Source organism: Triticum urartu, chromosome 6 (genome assembly GCF_003073215.2).
Source record: "Triticum urartu cultivar G1812 chromosome 6, Tu2.1, whole genome shotgun sequence".
NCBI classification, from domain to species: Eukaryota; Viridiplantae; Streptophyta; class Magnoliopsida; order Poales; family Poaceae; genus Triticum; species Triticum urartu.
This window is the reverse complement of record NC_053027.1, coordinates 4,776,825-4,785,778: the sequence shown is the minus strand read 5'-3', so window position 1 is coordinate 4,785,778 and position 8,954 is coordinate 4,776,825.

Sequence of the window (8,954 nt, the reverse complement as noted above, 5' to 3'; positions counted from 1 at the left end):
ATTTTGTCTGAGCCAGTACCTATTGCGATCGAGCAAGTGAACTATGCGACCAAGCAAGCAATTGAGCAGTGCAACCAAGATTTTTGTGCGAGCACCAGCACTAGCTTAGGCACTGAAGAGGCACTCTCGCACGGAATAGGAATGATAACGTGTCACCTCTTGTTGCTGATTGGTGATCCTTTCACAAAATCGTGATTTTTCTAACATTTAGGACAAAAAAATTCTTATAACATTTGCTTTCATAATATACTTTTCCAAATTAATTTTCAGATTAACTATAATACTTTCTCAAAATTAAAAAACGGGTAATTCATCTTGCAGCTTTAAACCATCCTAAATATAGTTTTTCTTGCAGATTCCCCAAACAGTCACTCGCCCGAATTAATCTTGCACAGTGCATGTTTCCACTTATCCCTCGCTAAACAGGTCAAATATGAGGCCTCCTATAAGAGCTCATATCCCCCGTGCTAGGCACAGGTGTTGGGTGCTTTAAGATAAATGGCCCGGACCAATAGCTAGTTTAGTATTGTTTTTTAAGGAAGTTTTTAATTCAACAATATTTAAAAAGGTGGGAAATCACAAATTAATATATATGTAATTCCTAAATTTCAAATAAAATCACAACTTCAAAATTGTTCATGATTTTTTTATAATATTAAGAAAATATGAAAACTGCGGGAACCAAAAAATTAATAGAAATCAACTCAAAAACGGGGTGAAACCCCACACTCGGTCGGTCCAAAGAGGGCTGGGGCCATGAGGGTGGAGTCTAGCTAGGCTCGAGTACATGCTGAATTCCACAATAATCAGTATCCAAACCCTATCTTCTGTATCTAATTAGCTAGCCCCCACTAACATATTTCTCTCAGCATGCAAGCATGTCACCTAATCATTCAACATGCATAGAAAAAAGCTCATCTCATCATTCGACTATGCATATTAAAAATCCACTTCAACATGTATGCATGCATGTAAAATTCCATTCTATTTATGATGTTTACATTTAATTCTTATATACTTTCAACAACTATTATTTCAAATATTCATGTTCCATATAACCAAAACCTCATTGAAATATTGCAAAATATTGCCGCAACAATGTGCCGGGCATCATCTAGTAACTTAAAAGGTCTTGAATGTGTATTTTCCTTGTATTTTTTAATATGTTTGGATTTTTCCTAAGTTTCCTGAAATTATCATAATTCTAGTTTTCATTTTAGAGATTTTTATCAAATTTTAATGGACACTTCCATTTTAAGTCAAATATGACCCCAAAAAAGTTATACTAGATATGTATTATCCTTCTATTTTCTTAATCTCTTTAGCAAGAAAAGTTTGAAACTTTCTCAGAATGATCAGCATGGTAGTGTTATTTCTCTCAACATGCTAGCATGCCACCTCATCATTCAACATGCATAGAAAAAGGCTCACCTCAACATGCGACTATGCATATTAAAAATCCACTTCAACATGTAAACATGCATGCATGTAGAATTCCATTCTATTTATGATGTTTATGAATTAATTCCTATATACTTTCAACAACTATTATTTCAAATATTCATGTTCTATATAACCAAAACCTCATTGATATATTGCAAAATATTCCCTCAACAATGTGCGGGGCATCATCTAGTTACTAAAAAATGCCTTGAATGTGTATTTTCCATGGATTATTTAATATGATTGGATTTTTCTTAAAGTTTCCTGAAATTATCAGAATTCTAGTTTTCATTTTAGAGAATTTTATCAATTTTTAATGAACGCCTCCATTTTTAAGTCAAAATATGACCTAGAAAAAGTTGTACTAGATATGTATTATCCTTCGGTTTTCTTAATCTCTTTAGCAAGAAAAGTTTGAAACTTTCTCAGAATGATCAACATGGTACTCTTATTTCTCTCAACATGCAAGTATGCCACCTCATCATTCAAATGCATAGGAAAAGGCTCACCTCAACATGTGACTATGTATATTAAAAATCCACTTCAACATGCAAGCATGCATTCATGTAAAATACCATTCTATTTATGATGTTGACATTTTATTCTTATATACTTTCAACAACAATTATTTCAAATATTCATGTTCCATATAACCAGAACCTCATTCAAATATTACAAAATATTCCCGCAACAATGTGCGGGGCATCATCTAGTTACTAAAAAAGGCCTTGAATGTGTATTTTCATTGTTTGGATTTTGGTTTCCTAAAATTATCAGAATTCTAGTTTTCATTTTAGAGAATTTTATCAATTTTTAATGGGCACTTCCATTTTTTGTGAAAATATGACCCAAAAAAGTTATACTAGGTATGTATTATCCTTATATTTTCTTAATCTCTTTAGTAAAAAAAAGTTTCAAAATTTCTCAGAATGATCAACATGGTAGTGTTCATTTTATAAAATTATTCAATTTTTATAGACATTTCCATTTTTTTCGTCGAAAATTGGCAAAAGAAGGACCTGAATATGTATTTTTATTGTGTGGTTTAATCTATTTTGACAAGAACTATGAAATGTTCGTGGAATGGTCAGTATAGTAGTGTTCATTTGGCATTTTTAGAAAAAATAATATTTTTCTATGAAATTTTTTGGCTGGTGACGTAGTGGTTGATGTGGACGCTGACCAGGTGGGTGAACCGGTTAAAAGCACTCAAATTGACAATAAACTGACCATTTTGACAAGAACTATGAAATTTTCGTGGAATGGTCAGTATAGTAGTGTTCATTACAATTTGTCATGGTTGAATTATGGACTCCTCTCAATAGAGAGGGAACCCACACTTGGCCGACCAAAATAGTGCCGGCACAGTGAAGGTGGCGTCCTGTTTTGAATCCAGCTAGGCTTGAGTCCATGCTGAATTTCAGAACGCTCTTGATTGTTCAACTGCTTCCATCCTCATGCGCCCGCCTCATGTTGAGCTGATCTGTCTTAATATGCTCGCCTCATGCTAGGCTACTCAATCCTCCTGTATCCCATGGCTCGCTTGCTCCTGCTCACTAGTCGTATTCTCATGCGCTAGCCTTATGCTCGACTACTCTGGCTCTTGCTCCCATGTCACTACTAGGGAAAAGCCTATAGGTAGAACAATAGTAGTAGCGAGGGGTTCACAGCCATCGCTACTGTTAATTAGCAGTAGCGTGGCCCAGGAGCACGCGCTGCAAGTAGGATTTAGCAGTAGCGCCGACCCTATAAGCCCACGCTACCGCTAAGTGCCCCCCCCGTACACCCTAGCTAGGGCTAGCAATAGTAGCAGCGTTGGGTAAAAACACGCGCTACAACTACCATGGTAGCTGGTTAACAAACATGCGCTGCTACTGTATATACAAGGGGCTAGCAGGTGGGCCCCACTTATCAGCAGTGTGGGTCAGTTGAGCAGCGTTGCAGGTATCTTCCTTAGCAGTAGCGCGGGTGTGTTGACCCTCGCTACTACTAAGCTCGTCTTATCGTCCCGCTCGGCCATCCATTTCCTCATTCTCACTCCACTCTTCCGCCCGAGCTTCCCATCGTTGTCGCCCGTCGTCGCCGACCTTGCGTCGTCCCTGTCTTTCTCCCGAGCCCGGTGTCGTGGATCTAAGACTGACAGTAGAATGAGGGGTAGGTATGAGGAGGCAAGATCCTAGCTATGGAGTAGTTGTACACACGAGTTTTACGAGTCCAGGCCCTTCTCGGAGGAAGTAACAGCCCTACGTCTCGGTGCCCTGAGGCGGTCGACTAGATTATATGTGTGTTTGTGTTTACAAAAGTAGGAACCCTTGTCCCAGAGGAGGGGGGTGGCTTATATAGAGTGCGCCAAGACCCCAGCTCCCCTCCGTTACACAGGGTTCAATGTTCATAAAGGTGGGGCGTTACTGGTAACGTCTACAATAAAGTGTTATAAATGCCCATAATGCTATGGTTTAAGTCACGACCGTTGCAGAGTGGAGGGCTTCTCGTCTTCTGGTGGTCGAGTGTCTTCAAGGTGGCTGAGTGAGCACATCTTCATGGTCGAGTGGATGATGTTTTCTCTTCGACTGCTTCTGATTCTTTGTAAAGATGTCCTTGGGGAGGGTATGCTGGACAGGTCCATGACCCTACCCTAGGTACATAGCTTCATCATTAGCCCCCGAATGGATCAGGGTTTGAGTGAGGAAGGGGTTGAGAACACTTCCGACCCACTCTTTGTGCGATGAATATGCCTTGTCCTGAAACAATGAGTTGAGGAGACGACGTTGACTCCTTTCTCAGTCGCCTTGCTCCATTCTTGGTTGTTGTCGAGTGAACTTTCATGGTTGAATTCCGAATGATGATGTAGAGGGTGTTTGTCTTCAGTCTTACAGGTTGTTCCGCTCTCTGCGGATCTCGCGGGATTCGATTTTTGGGAAGCGCGCCAGACGGGAGGAAACGAGGTTATCAGGACAGATTAGGTAAGTCTCCTCGATCCCCGCGCCACCTTTTTCGCCAAGTACTGCGCGCGCGACTGTTGCGGGATTTGTTTAGATCGCTTGGGTCCACTAGTCAGCCACTCGGTGGAAGGCCTTATAAAAGGTCTCGGGCCAGGCCTCTGCTCCGCACGCCCCCATTCTCTCTTCTCATTCTCCCGATCTCTCCGCCACTCTCGCTTCTGCCTCGTCGCCGGACCTCCGCTCGAGCTCGATCTGCCATCATGGGGAAGGATAAGACGGCGGCGCTGGAACACGCGAAGAAGGCGACCGCGAAGGCGAAGGGCAAGCGGACCAGCCGGGGCGGATCCTCGTCGAGGTCCGGCCTGCCGGCGAGCTGGATCCAGGGCGACTGGATCCGCTCGGCAATCACGCAGGACGACCTCGACGACCTGGTGGAGGGGGGATTGATCCCCCACAAGTCGGCTCGACTCCCGGGGGACGAAACCGAACCGCAGCCTAGAGAGGGTGAGTGTGCCCTCCTAGCAACCCACGTAGATAGCAGATTCTCACTGCCTCCCCACCCTTTCTTCCGGGGTTTTTTGAACTTCTTTGGGGCTCAACTCCACCTTTTCACTCCGAACACCATAGTCTATCTGGCCGCTTTCGTGTCCATGTGCGAAAACTTCTTGGGCTGTCGACCGCACTGGGGGCTTTTCAAACACATCTTCACTTGCCTTTCCCAGTCGGTCAAAAAGGCCAAGTCGTGACGAGAGGACGCGGGTGATCCAGATGTGCGGTGGCCTGGGGATCCAGATGAGGAGCAAGAGTACTTTCCCAGCGACGATCCTTCCTGACTCGGTCCGGGGCTGGCAGTCGACTTGGTTTTACTGCAAGGATCAGCCAATCCCTGGCCAGTCGACAGGACTTCCTCCTTTTTCCTTGGCTCGATTGGAGAAGCCTACTCCCCTGAAGGTAGTTCCAGAAGAGAAGGCGCAGGTCAAGGAGCTGGTCGAACGGGTCGTCCAGCTTGTCCGCGACGGAGTGACCGGGATGGATCTGCTAGAGGTCTTTCTCGGTCGACGCATCCAACCTCTTCAGGTGTGCGATCATCCGATGTGGATGTACTCTGGGCTCGAGGATACCACTCGGATCCACCCGGAGGAGGTCAACGAGGATATCTTGGAGAACTGGTTGAGGGGAATCACTGGCAACAAAGACAACCCTCGGGGATCCAGGAGGGTGATTCCATTCGACAACTCGCGCCAGCCGGAGTAGGTATATTTCTGTTTTATCAAATATCTTTTCGATTCACCACGTGATGTCCCGTTTGTGGTCGACTGAGTGTCTTTTGATTGTTATCCTTTCAGGCCCTCATTGAAATGTACTCGATGCCCAACGGAGTGCAGGACCCCGGCGCTGAAGAAGAAGGAAGCGGGGGCGAGAGCGGCGAGGAGCATTCGGAAGCCGAGGAGGACGAGGAGAGCGATGAATCGACCGATGAGGAAGAAGTCGACTCGCCTCCTAGCAGGGAGAGGAGGTCCAAGCTCATTCATGACCCGGCAAGTGCTCCGGACTTGGTGGCTGCGCTGATCGGGCAATCCTCGAAGCGCCCCAGGACGTCTTCCCCGACGCCGACTGAGAAGCCTCCAAAGCAATCCAAGGTCGCGCCGCTTCCAGCGCCGAAAGTGCCGAAAGCCAGCTCTTCCAAACCGCCCAAAGCTTTGCCTCGGATCAAAGTGACCGTTCCTACTATCTCCGGGTAACCATCTGACTTGTCCTTTATGTGGATTCGATTAACTGGGTGTAACCGATTGAATGCGGGCCTTTGCAGTGCTGCTACGTCAGGGACCTCTTCATACCAGTATCGGGACGAGGAAATGGAGGATGCAGTAACCTCTAACCCAGGTATGAACTCTTGCGATTTCGATTCTTGATCCTTTTAGGGTCGAGTGGTTCACTTGGGGTCGAATGTTCTGTCTTGCGGCTCCACCCAACATCATTGACCATCCGGACGACGACGAAGATGTGGCCCCTAGGCCTAGGAAGAGCAAGAAGGTAACAGCTGGTAGGGTGGCTCAGCAAGAAACGACTGCAACGCCTCCCGTCTGTCAAGATGAAGATGCGGGCAGGGCCACTGTGACGTTCGCTGCACCCTTGCCGAGTGGGCATCCCACGCGGTTGACCGCGCCTGTGGTTCCTTCAACTATCCAACTCCACACCACGGAGCCTCAAGCAGCCGCACCTGGGTCGTCTGCACATTTTTTCACCAGCGACCCCATCCCAGACAACCAGTCGGAAGCGGCTGCGGAAGCCATCCGACAGGCTGATATGATGATGGAGCGGGTGAAGATAGTGCATGAGAGCAGTCAGGCTGCCTACGACGCTAGTGTCGCTCTTCGGGCCAACGTCCTGGTGAGTAGACTTTCCGACTGTTTTTTGTTCTCGAAAAATCTTCTTCTGCACAATCTCTTGTTGTTCGCGTTGAATTAGAGTACCCACTGGGCGTTGCTGTCGTTTTTGGTAGTTTCGCTCTTCCACTCGGTCGGGGCGAGTGGGATCAGAACCGGTGGGGGCACGCCAAGTGCACCCACTGGGTGTAGTCCCCGAGACCGCGGTCGACTGCTGGCAGTCGGCTGTGGTCTGAGTTCTTCTTTTCTTGACGACGCAATTGTTCTTTATCTCTCTCTTTTTTTACTCCTTGCACTCGACTCCAGCGAACCGGGCTCCTTGCACTCGACTCCGGCGGGCCGGGTGAGTGGGATCAGAACCGGTGGGGGCACGCCAAGTGCACCCACTGGGTGCAGTCTCCGAGACCGCGGTCGACTGCTGGCAGTCGACTGGGGTTTGAACAGCTTGTTGTCCACTTCTTTAGGTTTTATTCACTCAAAAATGAACTGCTTTCGAACCTATCGATTGATCTGTCTCTTGCCTCCTGCAGAAGTCTTGTACTCTTATCTCCAAGTTTGCCGAACTCGAAGAGAAGCAGAGGCAACTCAACTTAGACTTGGAATTGGCTCAGCAAAATCTGAAAAAAGCTCAAGATGAGGCCGCTGGTATGGAAGGTAACTGATTGCCGACTGAATTTCAATATATCTCTTTGATCTCCTTTTTGATTCGATTATTTCTCTTTTGCAGAGAAAATTAAGTTGGCTCTGGACAAGAAGGACTCGGACCTCGCCGCCTCGCAAAAAGCAGCCCAAGACAAAACCGCTCTCGCAGACAAGAAGCTTGCTTATGTCGGAACGGTTGAAGGAGAGGTGACCAGACTGACATCTTGTCTTAATGAAGCTAATCGCGAAGTGACCAGCCTGAAGAAGGATAAGGTTGTTCTGAACGAAAAGTTGGAGTCTGCGATCTGCAAGAGGAACGACACAGAAGCTTATCTGAGGACCCTCACCAAGAAGCTTTATCTCGTGCTGGGAGGTATTTCTTTTAATCCGACTGTGTTGATGCTTGCCATAGGATTTTGCTCGGTTGATTGAACTGACTTTTGGCTGCAGAACTTTGTCAAGACTTTGATGAAGAAACTGGAAGGGTCGAGAAGGGTCTGGACCCTATCGCTTCCCCGGTCTGCGACGAAACTGCGATGAATGTGCTCCGACTGGAGTCCCGTATCGCCAGCGCCACAAGCTACCTCGCACGCCTGAAGGAGGTTGTCTCTCGAATCGATTCGATGCTTTGGCCGGAGGCGACGCTTCAGAATGATCTGGAATCTCTGATGACTCGACTGAACGAGATGCCTGACCGAGTGCAAGAATGGAAGAAATCCTCCGCCCGGTGTGGTGCTGACATGGCGCTGTCCCTGGTGCGAGTCCATTGCAAGGAGGTTCGTGAAGACAAGCTGGCTGCGATCAAAGTCGCTAACACCAAAAAGCACGACTTCCAGTCCTTCATGGAGACTTTCATTGCTGCTGCCACTCGGATCGCTAACGGGATCGATCTGGACTCATTCGTGGAGCCTGCCAGTCCTCCTCCGGCCGAGTGAACAATCTTATGAAACTTGGATACGCTTTAAATTTGCCTCGGAATGCCGAGTGGTTTCTGTAACCGTTAAACTCCTTCGGGCTTGGTGCTCGAGTACTTTTGATTCGCTGCTTGGAACCTTTTAGTATTTATCTGAATTTGGTTTATCTCCGAATGTGCTTGTGTTTGCCTTCGGATGGACTTTGCTTGCTGCACCTCTTCGTCCTTGCGGATAGGGATGGAGCGGACGTTCTATTTGTGCCGCAGCTCCAAAGGAGAAGGTGGCAGTCGACCTGCACCTCGTCGTCCTTGCGGATAAGGATGGAGCGGACGTTGTATTTGTGCCGCAACTCCGAAGGAGAAGATTGCAGTCGACCTGCACCTCGTCGTCCTTGCGGATAGGGATGGGTCTCAAACTTAGGCGAGTACTGGACTGCCGTTAAGTCTCTTAGTGAGAGAACTTAGGCAAGTGCTCGACTGTAGCTAAGCCCCCGAGTGGGAGGATTGCTCTCCACTTGGTAGGATTTTTTCAAACTTAGGCGAGTGCTGGACTGCCGTTAAGTCTCTTAGTGAGAGAACTTAGGCAAGTGCTCAACTGCAGCTAAGCCCCCGAGTGGGAGGATTGCT